Source organism: Petaurus breviceps, unplaced genomic scaffold (genome assembly GCF_028583685.1).
Source record: "Petaurus breviceps papuanus isolate PSGF00001 unplaced genomic scaffold, PetGlider_PUasm1.0 91133, whole genome shotgun sequence".
Taxonomy (NCBI): Eukaryota; Metazoa; Chordata; class Mammalia; order Diprotodontia; family Petauridae; genus Petaurus; species Petaurus breviceps.
Genome location: NW_027187419.1, coordinates 64,310,870 through 64,327,583, shown reverse-complemented (window position 1 = coordinate 64,327,583; position 16,714 = coordinate 64,310,870). Strand labels below are relative to the sequence as shown.

The 16,714-nt window shown below is 42.2% G+C and overlaps 1 long non-coding RNA gene across 1 annotated transcript in view; it reads right to left on the bottom strand.

Moving 5' to 3' along the window:
• Positions 1–731: 731 nt before the first annotated feature.
• LOC138155301 (uncharacterized) overlaps positions 732–16,714 on the bottom strand; it is a 50,770-nt gene continuing 34,787 nt past the window's right edge. Inside the window, exons 2-3 of the long non-coding RNA XR_011166794.1 lie at positions 1,748–1,908; positions 732–1,020 (exon numbers count right to left, since the gene is read on the bottom strand). This is a non-coding gene — a long non-coding RNA (uncharacterized lncRNA). The remainder of the gene's footprint in view (positions 1,021–1,747; positions 1,909–16,714) is intronic.

Below are 16,714 nucleotides of genomic sequence, written 5' to 3'. Positions count from 1 at the left end.
ATAGATAGATAGATAGATAGATAGATAGATAGATAGATAGATAGATATTAAACTAATCTATATTTTTTTCTATTTAAGAAGTTCCTGGTAAGGATGCCAATAATTTGCCACCTATGAACCTTATGGATTTCAGGTTCCCTGGAGCCCTGAGAGTTTAAGTGATATGTCTAGGGCCACATATCTAACATTTGTCAGAGATGAGACTGGAACCCAGAAACTCTGTCTCTCATATACATGAAATCAATGCAAGAATATATTGGAAGGGGATGGCTAGGTGGCACAGTGAATAGAGCACCGGCCCTGGAGTCAGGAGGACCTGAGTTCAAATCCGGCCTCAGACACTTGACACAATTACTAGCCATGTGACTTTGGGCAAGTCACTTAACCCCAATTGCCCTCCAAAAAGTTAAAAATAAAAAAAAATAAAAGAATATATTGGAAGGGGAAGAGGGTGGGTGGTAGCAGGAGAGGCTTCATACAGGGAGGGGCTCTGAGTTTCAAAGGAAACTAGGGGTTCTAAGAGGCAGTGGTGAGGAGTAATGGCATTCCAAATGTGGGGGACACCCAGGGAAAAGGCACAGGACTGTGAAAGGGCCAGTTTGGCTGGGACATAGCTTGTCTTTAGGACGATAATATATAATAAGCTGGAAAGGCCATCTGAGGCCAAGTTGCTACATGGAAGCAGTCATATCAGCCCTGGCTGGTCATCCACTGTGCCCTGCACTGCAGGGAGACCTTGCGTGCATTGGAGAGTCGGAGGAGAGGAGGGATGGGAGTCAGGGGTAAGATTACTGGGGAGTAGCAAAAGGAAGCACCGAATCTGACAGTGTGATTTTAATACATGACTGACAAGCCAGTGTACAACCATTCAAAATGACAAAAATACCTTTCCTCTCACTCAGAGACATAAGGAAGCTGCTCCCAGGTCTTTATTTTGTTGTTGTTCAGTCGTGTGTTTGTCTGTGAGGTTTTCTTGGCAAAGATACTGGAGTGATTTCCCATTTCCTTCTCCAGTATGTCCTGAATTTACAGAAGAGGAACTGAGGCAAATAGGGGTTAAGTGACTAGCCCAACGTCACACAGTTACGAAGTATCTGAGGCTGGATTAAACTCATCTCCTTGACTCCAGGCTAAGTGCTCTATCCACTGTACCACTCAGCTGTTAGTCTTCATAGGGGGTGCCTAAAACTTAATAGTGACCCCTGCTCTTGGCAAGTACAAAATGCTGTGCAAAGTCTCTGTCTGTCCTTAAGGGTTTTCCTGTTGGCTTAGCCTGATTGTTGTAGGGTATCCTAAGGGTCTGATCTCAGCTCTTAATTTCCCTAAAATCCAACAACAGTAATTATTATTATTAGCTAACATTTCTATGGCACCTAGTACGTGCCAGGGACTTTACAAATATTATTGTATTTGATCCTCATAATCCTGCAAGATAGGCATAATCATTATCCCCATTTTACGGATGAGTAAACTGAGGCAAATAAGGCCTAAGTGACTTGGCCAGGGTCAGACAGTCTCTGAGGCTGCCTTTGACTTCAGGCCTTCCTGAACTGCCCTTAATGCCCATGGGGTTGAGCCTCTCTATGCCCATGGTGGGGGGGAGGGCATTTTTTTCCCTTCCTTTCCTCACTGGACTGATGAGCTCCTCTCCCAGCAAATGCTGAACTGATGGTCTGTTCCCCAGCAGGCTGCTGCAGTCCTATATTTAGCCACATTGTGTCATGTAGTAACAATACTTTATACTCACATTGCACCTTTGATCAGAGGAGTTCAAAGCACTCCACAAGCATTAATCGCCTCAACATCCCAGGGGAGAGAGAAGCACCAAATATCATCATGAAGTTCTGATAGAGAAACTGAGGCCAGGAGAGACAGTGAGCATCCCAAGGTCATATTGGGAGTCAGGAGCTAGAAATAGAACCAAAGGCTGTTTTTCTGCAGTCATTGCTTAGACCTGCTTCCTGTTGAATGAACTAGTCCCCAGGTGTCATCACATTTCTTACTGGTATGATAGGTATTGTGTAGGCATCCTTCCCCTCTAATGGACTTCTCTGTATGTTCATTGAGAGGCAGCATCATGCAATTAAGGAGTACTGGAAATGGGGTTAGAACCGAGGCTGAAATCCCTACTCTGTCATTGTACTTCCTGGAGGAAGTCACTTTGGCAACAAAGTTACTAAGCTGTTACTTTGTGCCACAGGGAGCCAAGGGGAGCAGCAGAATGAGCACTGGGCTTGGAATCAGGAAAATTCCTCTTCCTGAGTCCAAACACGGCCTCGGACACTTACTAGCTGTGTGGCCCTGGGCAAGTCACTTCACCCGGTTTGCCTCAGTTTCCTCATCTATAAAATGAGCTGCCAAGGAAATGGAAAACGTCTCCAGTATCTTTGCCAAGGAAACTTCAAATGGGGTCAAGAAGAGTCAGACATGATCAAAAACAACATACTTCGTGCCAGGTCCTAGGGAAACAAATACAAACCAGAAGAAAGTCTTTGTCCTCAAGAATTGTTGTTCATCATGGAAGCTAGGTGGAACAGTGAATAAAGCACCGCTCTGGAGTCAGGAGGACCTGAGTTCAAATCCGGCCTTAGGCACTTAACACAAAACTAGCTGTATGACCTTGGGCAGGTCACTTAAACCCAAATTGCCCTACCTCCTCCAAAAAGCCAAAAAAAGAATTGTTGCTCAGTCATTTCAGTCATGTCTAACTCTTTTTGACCCCATTTGGGGTTTTCTTGGCAGAGATACTGGAGTGGTTTGTCATTTCCTTCTCCAGTTCATTTTACAGATGAGGAAACTGAAGTAAACAGGGTGAAGGGACTTGCTCAGGATCACACAGGTAGTAAGTGTCTGGGGTTAGATTTGAACTTATAAAGATGAATCCCTGACTCCAGGCCTGGCACACTATCCACTGTTCCATCTAGTTGCCTGCCCTAAAAAAATACTTATAATATATTATAATTATTTATATTATATGTATTCTGTATATATATTATAATAATTAATAGATTCTAATGGAGAAAGACAAAAGACAGCTCATAAAAGAGAACTGGGGAGAGGAGAGAAGGTACACGTACAGCATGGGGAGTCTGGAAGCTGGGAGCCTGGGTCTGTCCCCAAAATGGATGCCCTGGAAGGAACTCATCAATGGGCAGAGAAGGCTGGCACAGTAGAAGAAGGATGGTTCAGGTTAAGAAGACTTCTGGAGGGCAGCTAGGTGGTACAGTGAATCGAGCACTAGCCTTAGAGTCAGGAGAACCTGAGATCAAATCTGGTCTCAGAAACTTAACACTTACTAGCCATGTGACCTTGGGCAAGTCACTTAACCCCAATTACTCTGCTTTCCCCCTCCAAAAAGAAAAAAAAAAAGAAGACTCCTGGTACAGAGGAAAATTCCAGGGTGAGAAGTCAATTTCCCTTGGTCTCAGTTTCCTTTTTTAAATTGAGGGGGTGGGGGTGGCCAGGTAGCACAGCGAGTAAGAGCACAGACCCCAGTGTTGGGATGACCTGGGGATCTAATCCAGGCTCAGATATTTAGCACCACACCCAGAAATAACTGGCCGTGTAACCTTGAGCAAGTTACTTAACCCCAATTGCTTTAAAATAAATAAATGAATGAATGAACATAAATAAATAGATAGATAAATAAATAAATAGATTGAGGGGGTGGGGACTAGGGGGCTCCTAAGGTCCCTTCCAGCTCCAAAACAATGCTTTTATGCCAGCATTAGTCTCTATAGAAATGCAGAGATAGAATGTGTGTGGTTTCCAGATTTCCCATCACCATGGTATCTCACGGCTTAGAATAGACAGAGGAAGCCTACATATTCCCTCTCTTCAATATTCACCCTCTCCTGGTGGGTGGGACCCCAGTGGAAGCTTTCTAGAAAGGTAGAAGCCCTGGGTCCTTGCCTAGACAAATGAGTCTAGCCTGTCTCTCCTCTCAGATCGGATTTGTATGTTTTGGAAGTGATAGTTTCCAGGAGGAAGGAGCAATGACAATATAGTGACAGTTTCTGGCCTGGAGCTGGGGGATGGGTAGAATTGATAGTGACTCTTTGGGGTAAGTGTTACACTGTGACCCAGATTCTAAGGAAGAGCAAATTGTGCCTACATCTGATGCTTAGAGCAAATTACCTTCATTTCATTCTCTTATCTCAGATAATAGCTGTCTTCTGCATATGAGAATATTGAAATGGTAGCAGTTAAAGGCAAAGGAGAACAGATGCAGAGATAGCAGGAAGCATGGTCTACCTGACTATTAACTAAAGTTCAAACCCCTTTGTTTGACATTCAAGGCTCTCTGTGATCTGTCACCAGCCTAACTTTCCAGGCTTATCTCATCTAATTCTGCACCCCATACTTCAAATTGTACTCTCGTCAGCCTTTAGAACACAGACTTTAGTCTCCCACCTCCAGGATTCTGATTTCATTGTTCACTATGTGGGAAATGCCCTTCTTTTGATGAATTCTTATCCATTCTTTAAAATCCATCTCAAGGGCCATCATCAAGAGGATCACAGGATCTTAGGTTTCCAGCTAGGCTGCCTACACCAAACCTCCTCACTCTGTGGATGAGGAAACTGAAGAAAGAGAGGTTAGGTAATTTGCCCATGGTCACACAAGTAGGACATTGAAGAGTTAGCATCTGAACTACTGTGAAGCTTTCCCTGATTTGGCTGGTTGGTAGCAGGCTTCCTTCTGGGACCTCATGTGGCCCTTGATCAAGAGTAAACCACTTGAGGGAGGAAAAGCCAAGGCACTGTGAAAGCAGGTCTCTAATATAATTATCCTCTAATATTGTATCCTATATTTATAAGCTTTTATATCTTATTCCGCTCCTAGACTCTAAGTTCCACAAAGGCAGGGACAATATCTTAAGTAAATTCTTTATCTTACCCCAGCATTCTATACCATGCTCTACATGTGGTAGAGACCTAATGAATGCTTGTTGAATGGATGAGTTAACTTTATGGCTCTAAGTGTCTGAACTGGAAGGTGAAAAAAATCAAAGAGAAGGGCTATAGTCAGCCAACAAGCATTTATTAAGAGCTTACTGTGTACTAGGATAGACTTAGTTCTTCTCACAATAAAATGATCTAAGCCAGTTCCAAAAGACTCTTGATGGAAAATGCTCTTGCTACCCAGAGAAAGAATTATAGAGTCTGAATGAAGATCAAAGCATACTATTTTCACTTTTTGTTTTGGTGGCTTTTTTCCCTCCTTTTATTCTGTTTTTTTTTCTTTCACAACATGACTAATGTGGAAATTTTTTAAAAAGAGCTTACTTTTTACCAGTGCCAGCACTAAGTGCTGGGAATATAAGCACAAGTTGAAAGAAAAGCAGTCTGCTCTCAAGGAGCTTCAATTCTAATGGGGGAAGAGAATACAAAAAAAAAAGGAAACTGAAAAGGATGAAGGGTGGGGAGGAGTCAAAGGTACCCAGTTGAGGGGCATTGTAGAGGAAAGAAAGAGTCACAGAAAAGGAACCATCGACTATATTTCTCTGACCTGTATTATCACTCCTCCCACCCCCTAAGCCAAGCCCTGCATAAATATGATGCCTTCTACTGATGATTTCCAATGCTTTGTTTCTAAAGGTAGTCTGAATAGAGCAATGGGGCAGCAGAGCATTGCCCTATCCTTCCTGTGGTGGCCTATATGGCTTGAGTGGAATGGCGCTGAAAACATCTGAGATACTATTATTGAACAGAAATAGGATGGTAAGTTAGGGAGGGAGAGTTCAAAGTCACCCCTTCTTTGCCTAATCCTTGTTGTCTCTCTGACCCCAAAAACAGCACCTGATAGGTAGTGAGGTAGAACCTCTACTCTTTCTGATCACTTCCAGGTAAGGAAAAGAAGCTTTTTTTTTTAAAAGCAATTGGGGTTAAGTAACTTGCTCAAGGTTACACGGCCGGTTATTTCTGGGTGTGGTGCTAAGTATCTGAGCCCGGATTCAATCCCCAGGTCATCCCGACACTGGAGGCAGTGATCTTACTTTGCTGTTCTACCTGGCCGCCCCATAAAAGAAGCTTTACAAATATAGAACGGTTATTTCCAGTTACTCTCCTATGCAAAAAAAAAAAAAAATTCAACAAATAACATTTGCTGATAACTTCCTTTTATAAATGTAATGGAATTGTGGGGCTAGAATCCAGGGATTTTTCCCAGAAATCTTCCAATGTTTTTTCCTTGTGTTTGGATTCTATCCCTTGCCTCTCCTCTGCTGGTACCTTAAGTTTGTCTCAGCCTCCTCACCTACCAAGCAGGGATTTTGCATTCCTTAGCACTTTTCACTCTCAGCTAATTCTCACACTCATTGCTGGATGGGAGCTAAGTATTATTCTCATTTCTCGAAGGCAAAAACTGAGACAATGTTAAACTCACAAGTGCCGGTAGCTGGCTTCTTTCCCCACTTTCTGTTTCAACAACCTACATGCCATTTTAAAAGCATTTTGGGATGTTTGGGTAAAAGAAATTTAATTTAAGAGCCAAATGGTGTTATTATGAAGATTAAACTAAATGAAATCATGCATTTTTGTATTTCAAAAAAAGTGGCCTAGTTTAATGGGACTTCAGGGGGAACCTAATATCTACAATCGGCACGGAGGAGAGCTACTCCTGTCCTGAACATCTGGAGCTTCGTGGTAAATTTAGAACAGCTAGTACATTGGAAGAAACTGACTGATAAGTTGAAAAACCCAACTCAGAGATTCTCATCCCTTTGAGATGACTAACAGCAGCCCATTGTTGGTCTGATTATTTCCTCTCTCCCAACCTAAAAAGGAGAGGGAGTATTAAAAATGAAATGATTTTATCTTACAATAGTAAAATTATATTCCAATTGATTCAATTTAGCATACAAGCATTCCCTGCCTATTCTGTACACAGTTTTGTGCTAGCTGCTTCCCTCAACTACAAAATGTAGAGGAGGTCTCATGATGGAACTCACATGCTTTGGAAAGAGATGCAGATCATTATAATACATGGTCAAGAAAAAAGGGGGTTTTATAACACCTACTATGTGCTAGGCATTGTACTGAGAGCTGTGTAAATAGTATCTCATTTTATCCTCATAATAACCTTGGGAGATAGGTGATATCATGATCTCCATTTTACAGGTGAGAAAACTGAGGCAAACAAAGGTTGTAACTTGTCTAAGGTTACACAGGGGCCAAATTTGGCCACTGGTCTTTCTGACTCCAGGCCCAGCAATCTATCCTCTTATTTCGCTACCCCCATATATTTACAAAGTCAACAATAGGAAAGAAAAGATCATTATCAACTGGGAGAATCGGGAAAGGTTTTGTGGAGGAGGTGGTATTAGAGTTGGATTTGAAAGAACAGGCAGGAGTTCAACAGATTGAGGTAGGAAGAACATTCCAAGGATAAGGAATGATTTGAACTTAGGCAAAGAAGGGGCCAAGAGCAGAGCATGGAAAAGGGTTGATGAGTATTCCTGTTTGATGAAAACACAGAAGATCTAAAGGAAAGCTGGTAAGGCAGTGACAGGTAGTCAAGGTTCTTGATTGCTGGCCTTGATTTCAAATGAATTTGAAATCTACTTGGTATGAAGTAGGGAGTCCCTCAAGAATTCTGAGTAGAGGTGAAGGAATCTGGAGATTCCTGGTTGGATTTTGAAAGCTTATCTATGAGTCATTGGTTTATAACCACAATAAGGCTTGGTGGCAGAAACTAGCCCTAGGTGATGCAGAAGGAAGTTTAGTAGCAGGTTGTTGATAAGAAGGTTATTAGTGGAATTAAGGGTAGATTAAAGTGGGTTCAAAAGAAGGAGGATGTATTCAAGAGAAGTGGTGGAGGAAGGAGGGAGTGTTGGGAGTTTGAAACCCCATCAGTCTGTGTATTATGGCTGGAGTTTGCAACTCTCTCCAAATATGAGTGAGACTAAGTTGTATCCTAAGTATTTGATGCCCCCTCATCCAGTGATACCAGTACTGGTTAACCATGGCCATGATTCTAGTCAGATCCCATGTTGTAGAACATAGCCAAATGGCCAAGTTTCCAGTTCTTTATTGTTTTCACCTGTGAAGAAACATCATGGTGTAGGGATGAGGTTCCAAGTAGATCTGGAGCCTGAGGCACGTGCGACTACACATGATAGGCCTTGTAACAAAAGAAGTGATGTCATCCAATCTATTCAAGAAGAAGATTAGTCTGGCAGGCATGTAAAGGATGGATATCCTAACATTACATGAGATGATCTGAGTCAGCCTAGAATACCACAGATGTTGGGTGGCTAAGTGATGCAAAAGAGAGAGCATCTGACCTGGAGTTGGGAAGAACTGAGTTCAAATCTGATCTTAGACATTTACTAACTGTGTGACCCTAGGAAAATCTCTCAACCCTGCCTGCCTCAGTTTCCTCATCTACAAAATGAACTGGAGACAGTATCTTTGCCAAGAACACCCCAAATGGAGTCAAGAAGAATGGGTTACAACCAAAATGACTGAACAACAACAGAATATCACAAAATCTCAGGACTGAGAATCATGGAATAATCTCCATTAGATCTAATCTCCATTAGAAACTACTAAGACATTTCTGTGTAAGTCCCATCATTCGATAACATTCCTCTTCAAGAATGAGAAGGATTTGTGAACAACTCATACCAACCCTGCATTAAAGGCCATTCCCTGCTCTGAGGAAATCAAGCTGTCATTCCTTTGTGAGTGTTCCCTGCTTGTTTGCTGTAACCTCATTTTCCTTCACTCCTGGGCTTCATCTCTGGTTCTTGATCTACTTTTTTGGCGCTCCAGCCCCTATCTCTTCTGGTGCACAATGCTTACTCTTGGTCTTCCATCTAATGGATGTCCCACACCGTACACCCCCAGACAATGGCCCTACCTCCTCTGTCCTTTGCTTCAGATACAGCCTCCTCTCCACTCTGTGTAATACATACTTACCCCAGTAGTTACTTTTTACTTGCCTGAAGCAAGCAGCCTAGAGGTGATTATTTCTCTCCATGGCCTATCCACTCTACCTGATCTTACAAGTCTCATTTCACAATGAAATACCTTCACCTTGCAAAATTTGTTCAGAGATAAAGTAAAAGGACTTAATCCTGCCTCACACACCCCCATCTGTAATTCTGTGGTCTTTATGTTAAGTGCATAGCAATGACATGGTTTCCTTGAAGCAGATAAATCAGCAAAGTCTAGCCTGCAACCAAGATTCTGAGAATTCCATGTGCTTGTATATCCTATACTGTAATCCTTTGGAATCTGAGGGAGATAGTTGAACTTTTTAAAGACAGAATTGTCTTCTTTGTTCACCTTCCTGGTTTTCTTGCTATCTGACTGTCTCATGACATCCAAGGATCACAAGAAGATTATCTAAGCAGAAAAATCCCAAGGAGACTTGGGCCACCCCTAAAGAATAAAGATTATGCTAATTTTTCCTACAGTGTTTTTTGACATTGACAGGTCAGGGATATTCACTCAGGTCCAAAGTGAGGACACTCAGTCTTCATGTATTCAGAGCATGTATTATAAACAAAAAATTACAACATAGTCACTTAACTCAGGGTGTGCCTTACAGAACTGGTATTAGGTTTATTTCAGGCTCTGTGAGTTGAGAAGCAGTATGGTTAAGGCAACACATTGAGGTTAATAGGTGAAATTTAGCCTCTGCTTAAAGTATACACACACACACACACACACACACACACACACACACACACACCTTTTCTTATTCCTCCTCTGGCTCCCCTTTACAAAACTTTTCTTGAATCTGAGAAATCCATTTGCTCTTTCCACCTCCCACCCTCCCAACACAATCTTACAACTCTGCCAAAAATTCAGCTGAGCAAACCAGTCAGAACAAACACTGGAGTCCATGGCAACCGCAGACTTGGATGTGCTACCATCCCTTTGCTCTGCCTTCCTCCTCTGCTGCTTGGAGCAGGAAGTCAGAAATTGGACTTCCCTAAGTAAACCCTGCCCACTCGTGGGTGCAGGGCATTGAGGCAAAGCAAAGGAGCTATGCTCATGCCAACGGCCTACACCTAGGTCATATGCCCAGGCCAGGGCACTGAAACAAAGGGAGAAGGTCTAAATTTAGACCTCTTGGCCCAGACTTTATCTTTTCAGGATATGCTAAGAGGTGACCTTTATTAACATTGTGGGCCACAACCATTACAGTATCTTATATATCAGTCCAACTCTCCTGATATGCTAGGAGAAAAAGACCCATGTTCTTAACAGATAAAGTGCCAAAGATTCATAAACTCCAAGGGGTGGCTGATAATGGCTAAGATTTTCCAAATGATGAAGTAGAACTTCTTAGGAGTTCAGAAACTCAGTAGGGAAAAATTCTGGATATATGTATGCCAGAAGCTATTTTTTTTTTTTAGATCACCTCAAATTTAGACATGGCCAGAATGAGAGAATAATAGCTCTTAGTGATGGGCTGATTTATCAGATTACTAAGAAATCCTGAAGATACAGATAAGGGTACAAAAAGCAAAACAAAAAAAATCATCCTAAATCCCCCACTGAAAATTGAGGGCTTTCTAAAATCCCATGGTTTGGCTGACTCACTGACTTATTTAAAGAAGATTGGAAGGAGAACTCTACAGCCAATGAAAGATCAGGAAGCAGAGATTTTAAATGAAGATACAGCGGAGACAAAGTCTTTGCTTAGTGGGTATATGGATGGGATCATAGATTGGGATCAAGGCCTGTAAGGCACCTTAGAGGCCATCTATTCCAATCCCTTCATTTTATAGGAAAATAAGTCCCAGGGAGGATATAAGTAGCTAGCTCAAGGTCACATGGTAAAATGAAAAAGAACAAAGGTAGAACAGGCTAAACTTCACAGATTTAGAGTAGGAAGAGATCATTGAAATAATCTATTTCAATCTCTCCATTTTACTAATGAGGGAATTGAGGTCTGGGGACATTAAATGATTTAGCTTGCCCCTGGTCACATATTTAATAAGGGACAGAGCCAGGATTTGAACCCAGGTCCTCTGTTGCCAAGCCCAGAATTCACTGTGTTCCATACAGCTCTTCTTTCTGCACCTCTCATGAATTTGTGTCTTCTCCTACGTTAGGCTTCCAGAACTCCCATCTAAACCTTTCCTCTGGAGAGGATCTGGTACAAATAATTTACCTCTTAGCATCAGTCATTTATTCTTTGGTATGCATTTCAGTCAGTGTTCCCATTCATAGGGCCTCAGGTCCACTAGACCATAGACAAAGAAGTGACAAGGCCTTTTAGTCCAGCACCTTCTACTGTCCCCATTTTACAGGTTAGGAAACGGAGACCCAGGGAAGTCACATGATTTGTCCAAGGTTGCATATTGTCTCTAACTGTGGAATGAAGTTGTATTCTCTTAAGATAATTTCAAGCACAAGTAGGTAAGCGTTTAGAGAAGAATGGGTAGGAGGAAGAAGCCTGAAGATCATACCTAAGGCTGATTTTATCATATCTAATACCTGGTTTATTGATTTCTAATTTTGTTTCCTGATTTTTCTCGGTAGGATCTAAAAAATTAGGAAGGGCATATTCCTATGTCTTCGTGGATAATTTGGCAAACACTTTTAAAACAAGAAATACCCATATTCTTTTGATTGTACCTCATTTGGTTCTAGCCCTTCTTCTCTGGAATGAGAAAACCCAGTTGTCAAAAGATTGGCCTTCGTGTTACCCTTAGCGAAGCGTGGTTATCCATGCTTTAGGGCCTGGTGCCAGCCTTGAAGAAGCAGGAACCATTATAATCTTGAATGTGCTCTCCGTGCTCTGTTTGTTTGCATTCCATCTGATGAGACAAGCTCTGCCCTTGTTCCTGGCTAGGCTGCCTTCAAAATCCTCAGCAATGTGTGGGAGCAGAAAGAAGCTGGGTGCTGGTGATATGACACATAAGGTAAGTGATGGCACACGGCATGCAGGGAGGGCGGTGCAGTAGCACTGCTCACCTGCCCTCCAGTCAGTGCTTTGGCCCCATGATGCCTCAGTCACCCAGGGTGAGGGAGGATTTCACAATTCCCCTGGCCTGGCAAACTGGATTTCCTTTTCACTTGGAGAGGAGGGGAGGGCATAAAGAAGAACTGAAAACAAAACATGACATCACCATTTGTGTTGCTCATTCATCCAAGGAAGAGGGACCTTCTGAGGAAGAAGAGCTTAACTGCCTCCCCTTGAAACTAATGCTAATTTTTCTATCCCAATCACAGTTTGCAAGTCTTACAACTACAACTCTTCAGGAAGAGTTCCCCTCCTCCACCCCTATCCCCAAAGCCCAACATACACACTTGCCTCCAGTAGGTGGTGTTGGGCCACTGGAAGCTTGAGGGACAAAGGTAACCAGGGTGCGTTAATAAATAGCACAGCCCCAGTGAAACACCAGGAAGGCCTCAGCCTCAAGACCTGTTTGTTCACCCTACCTGGCAGTCCTGTTGTTGTGAGGTGTTAATTAGAAGTATGGCTAAGGGAAGAGAAGTCCTGACGCACCCAAGGGCACTCTACTGCACACGTGGACACGGGTTCACTGTGCACTTAGCAAGATTATGTCTGCACCCTGTGCCAGCTCCTGATGCAAAATAAATATTTGCTTTTGAAAGATATGCAGAATGTTGTGTAGATTTTCCACATTTTCCCAGCTCCGACTAAAAGTCTTAGAGAGTTTTCATTGTGGCATGCCTTGTTTTCTCAGGTACTTAGCAGAGAGTGCCAATGAATTAATTCATTTAAAACATACTCCTTGGCTCACTCTCCTTGGTGTGAGTCTGGGTGTTTTGGTTTGTTTTTGTTTATCATAGATAGTGGCTAGACTGAGTTTTCAGACATCATCCCATCAAAGGGCCAAATGTCATGGAACAGAAAGATGACCCAATAAATGTCCCTGTTCTCCAAGTCCCTTAAGGAGATTCTTTTTGGATCAGCTGTTGGGGTTATGCTCCAGGCCGGAGAAGTAAGGCAGTGTGATGTACTGACAGCAGTACATATAAGTGAGTCAGGACTCCGAAATTCTTTCTGCTTCCAGCTTTGCCACTGACAAACTAGGTCAGTCAGTCAATAAACATTTACCAAGCACCTATTACGTGCCAGGCTCTGTGCCAAGCTGGGGATACACAGAAAGGCAGAAGACAATCCCTCTTTTCGAGGAGCCCGCAATCTAGCGAGACACCATGCAGACGATGCAAACGAGGATGAATTGAAGATAATCAACAGAGGAAAGGCATTAGCAACTAGGTGAACATGGACAAATAACTCTCTGGGCCTTGTTTTCTTCATCTGTAAAATGAGGTTACCCCAGATGATCTCTAGGGCCCCTCTCAGCTCTAAAAGGACAGTCACTGATGCTAGGCACCGAGGTGCCTAGGTCATTCCACAGATGCTGGGGAGGAGACGGGGAGAGAACAGGGGTAGGGAAAGGCAGTTTCAAATCTGACCAAAGGTCATTTGGATTGAATTAGACATCAGGTATACTCTCAAATGGACCCCAATCTGGGAAACAAATTTAATTTCTCAGGTGCCTTCCAAATTAGAAATAAGCCTGCAAGTATTAAAGGTCTCCAGGGCCTAACTTTAACCACACTAGTCCAAGGGGCAAGGAAAGGATACTATGGTAGTTTTCTATAATTCTTGTTTTCTGGGGAGACTCTAGTGCAGTGGAAAGTTTGGAGGTCCCAGAATCAGAGACCCCAGATTCAAATCTCAGGCTTCGTCAACTATTACCTGTGTGACCTTTGGCAAGGTTGCCCCTCCCTTTCAGTTTCTTCAGCAATAAAATGAGGGTATGGGCTAGATGACCTCTGAGGTCCCTTCCACTTCACATTTTAAGAAGCAGCTTTGCCTGTGGACTTTCATTTTCAGGCACACAGATATCTGTTCCTCAGATATCCTGTTTCCCCTTCCTTTTGACATCATCTACTGTGTTCCTTATTTAATGAGCTTTTTCCTCCTCCTGGCAGTAGCAGGACTGTCCCCCAACTACTTAGTTACATAAGTCCTGCAGCTCTAAGAGAGGATTGAGTCAGCAGGATGGAACTGACTAAGCAATTGTATGTTAGCCACCATGGGGCCAATCCTGCAGTCCTTATTTTGGCCTAATTCCCACTGAAATCAATGCCAAGCGAGAGCTAGAGAATCAGGCCCTATAGGTATAATTATGAACAAATATTTTTTAAAAGGCTAGAGGGCAAGAAATCTGAGTCAACATCGCAATATTACAGTTACCAGCAGTTTATTATTATAGCCACATTAACCATGTGTTTCCCTGCTCACACTAGCAATCCCTTTATAGATAGACTAGCCCCTAACACACCACTTCCCGGTTCTGATGCACAGATAGCAGGTGTTCCTGAGCCCACCTCCAACAATGCCATTTACTAGAATTTAAGGTTGCAGCAGAAAAAGAGGACAGACATGGGAAAGAAGGGATGGAAAGAAGTGACTTCATTTTTTTTTTCATGGTCCCACTACACAGCATCAGTTCTTGCTGTTACCATTCTATGCTATTATTATGTCATGTGTTATCATGCCAAAATCCTTTATAATCATAGAGATAAAACAGGAGAGGGGATACTTAGAGGAAGCTATTTTTAAAACACCGAGTCATCACGAGGGATGAAAGGTGGTATTGGATTATGGATAGGCAACTGTTTTAGAGGACAAGAAACAAAGGGTAAAGATAAACAGATACTTCTCTGGGAGTTAACTTTGGAGTACCCTAGGAATTACTCTTTATATTTCTTTACAGATGATCTCGGTGTAGTATAGTGATACTTTCCATCTTAAAAATAATATGGAAATCTTGGCCAATTAAGTTCAGTAAATATTTGCTAAATGTTAGCCTGTTGTGTGGAAGGCACTGTATGCTAGGTGTGAGGGTAACAAAGATTAAAATGATACAATGTCTCAGATATAATACGTATTCTATTTATGATACAAGGTAGAATATAATAGTGGTTCAGTAGATCCAGGCAAAGTGCTATGAGAAATTTGAGAAAGGAGAGATCACTGTCACTTAGGAAGCCAGGAGAGGTATTAGGAAATGCTGTATAAAGGCAGCATCTGATTTGGGCATTAATGTAAGGGAGGCTGGGATTTCAACATTTAGAGATGGAGGGTGATCTATTCCAGGCATTGAAGGTGGTGTGATCCAAGCCATGGAGAAGGTCTACTGGCCAAGAAAGGGGGAGGGGGGAGAATAGTCCCTTGGAATGTAGACAATGTAAAGAGAAGAAACAAGAGGCTCCATACGTTGAACTAAATGTATACATAGCTGAATAGGCAAGTTGGGATCTTGTTGGTGGAAGGCATAGGAATGCCTAGGACTGCAGTTTCAACTTCATCAGTAGACAATGGAAAAGCACAGAAGTTTGTTTTTTTTTTAGTAGAGGAATGACATGAGTATAACAGAGCTTTTGGAAGGTTACTTGAGTGGTAGTATGAAAGACAAGAGAGGAAATAGATTGAAAGAAGGGAGACCAGTTAGGAGGTTATTATAATTGATGCCTTCAAGAATAGGGCTGAAAATGTATGCCAATATTTTGTTGTAGCTCCCAAAATGGCCCAGTGTGCTGCTAGACATCATCAGAAAAGGTAATGGAGACTTAACAGTTATTGTTTTTATTTAAAACAATAACAACAACAAAACTATGGTGATCTAGGATCCTCTGATCCCTTCTTCGTAATCAATGTCCTCAAATATATGATGGAACTAGAGAAGAGAAATTAAGTTGATTAAGAAAATATTGTGGGAATGACTCAAAATAGTTGGGACTCTAGTCTGAAGACTCAGAAAGCATATGAAGAAATCTATAAAATAAGGAATAATATATGGATATTCCTATAATTTCTAATCACCGAATCCAATGGCTGTTCAGTCTTCCTTCTTCTTGGTTTTCCTGCTGCATCTGGCACCTAGGACCTCTCCCCTCCCCTTTCCTCTCCTTTACTATATCAGTTCCCCTGGGTTCAATTGTCATGTCTATGTAGATGACTCTTAGCCTTGTACATGCAGCCCTAATTTCTCACCTGAAATTTAGTCCTACAATACCAGTTGCCTTCTGGACATCTCCTGGAGATATACACTAGCACTTCAAACACAGCGTATCAAAACATCATTCCTTGTTTTTCCCTCTTCACCTCCTCTAAACTTCCCTTTTTTCTGTTGAAGTTGTCACCATACAAATTCACAACCTCAAAATCTTCCTTGACTATTGTTTCTCCCTCATTTTACGTATCCAATCAGTTGCCAAGTCTTATGGATTCTATCTCCACAAAATTTTACATCTTCTCTCCACTCACATAACCAGAACACTAATTTAGGCCTTCATCCCCTCTTTCTCAGAATACGCTAATCGCTTCCTAATTTTTTTCTTTCTGCTTCTAGTCTCTCCTTTCCAAGGCATTCTCCATACAACTATCAAAATTCTTCCCAAGTCAAAAACTCCACTGCTCAAAGACTTTTAGTGACTTTTTAGTGACTATTGCCTCTAGGTTCAAATATAACCCCCTTCCCCCACCACCATGTCTGGTGTTTAAATTTGGCTCCAATTTTCCCTTCTGGACTTATTCACAAACTCTACCACCTCTACCAAACTGGTCTTGTAGCCATTTCCCAACCTCAACATTCCATTTTCCATCTCCCACTGCCATGTTTGCATGGTGTCCTCAATGTCTGGAGCACACTCCCTCCTCACTGTTGTGATAATGTCCTTATCACCAATTTCTTCCATGTCCA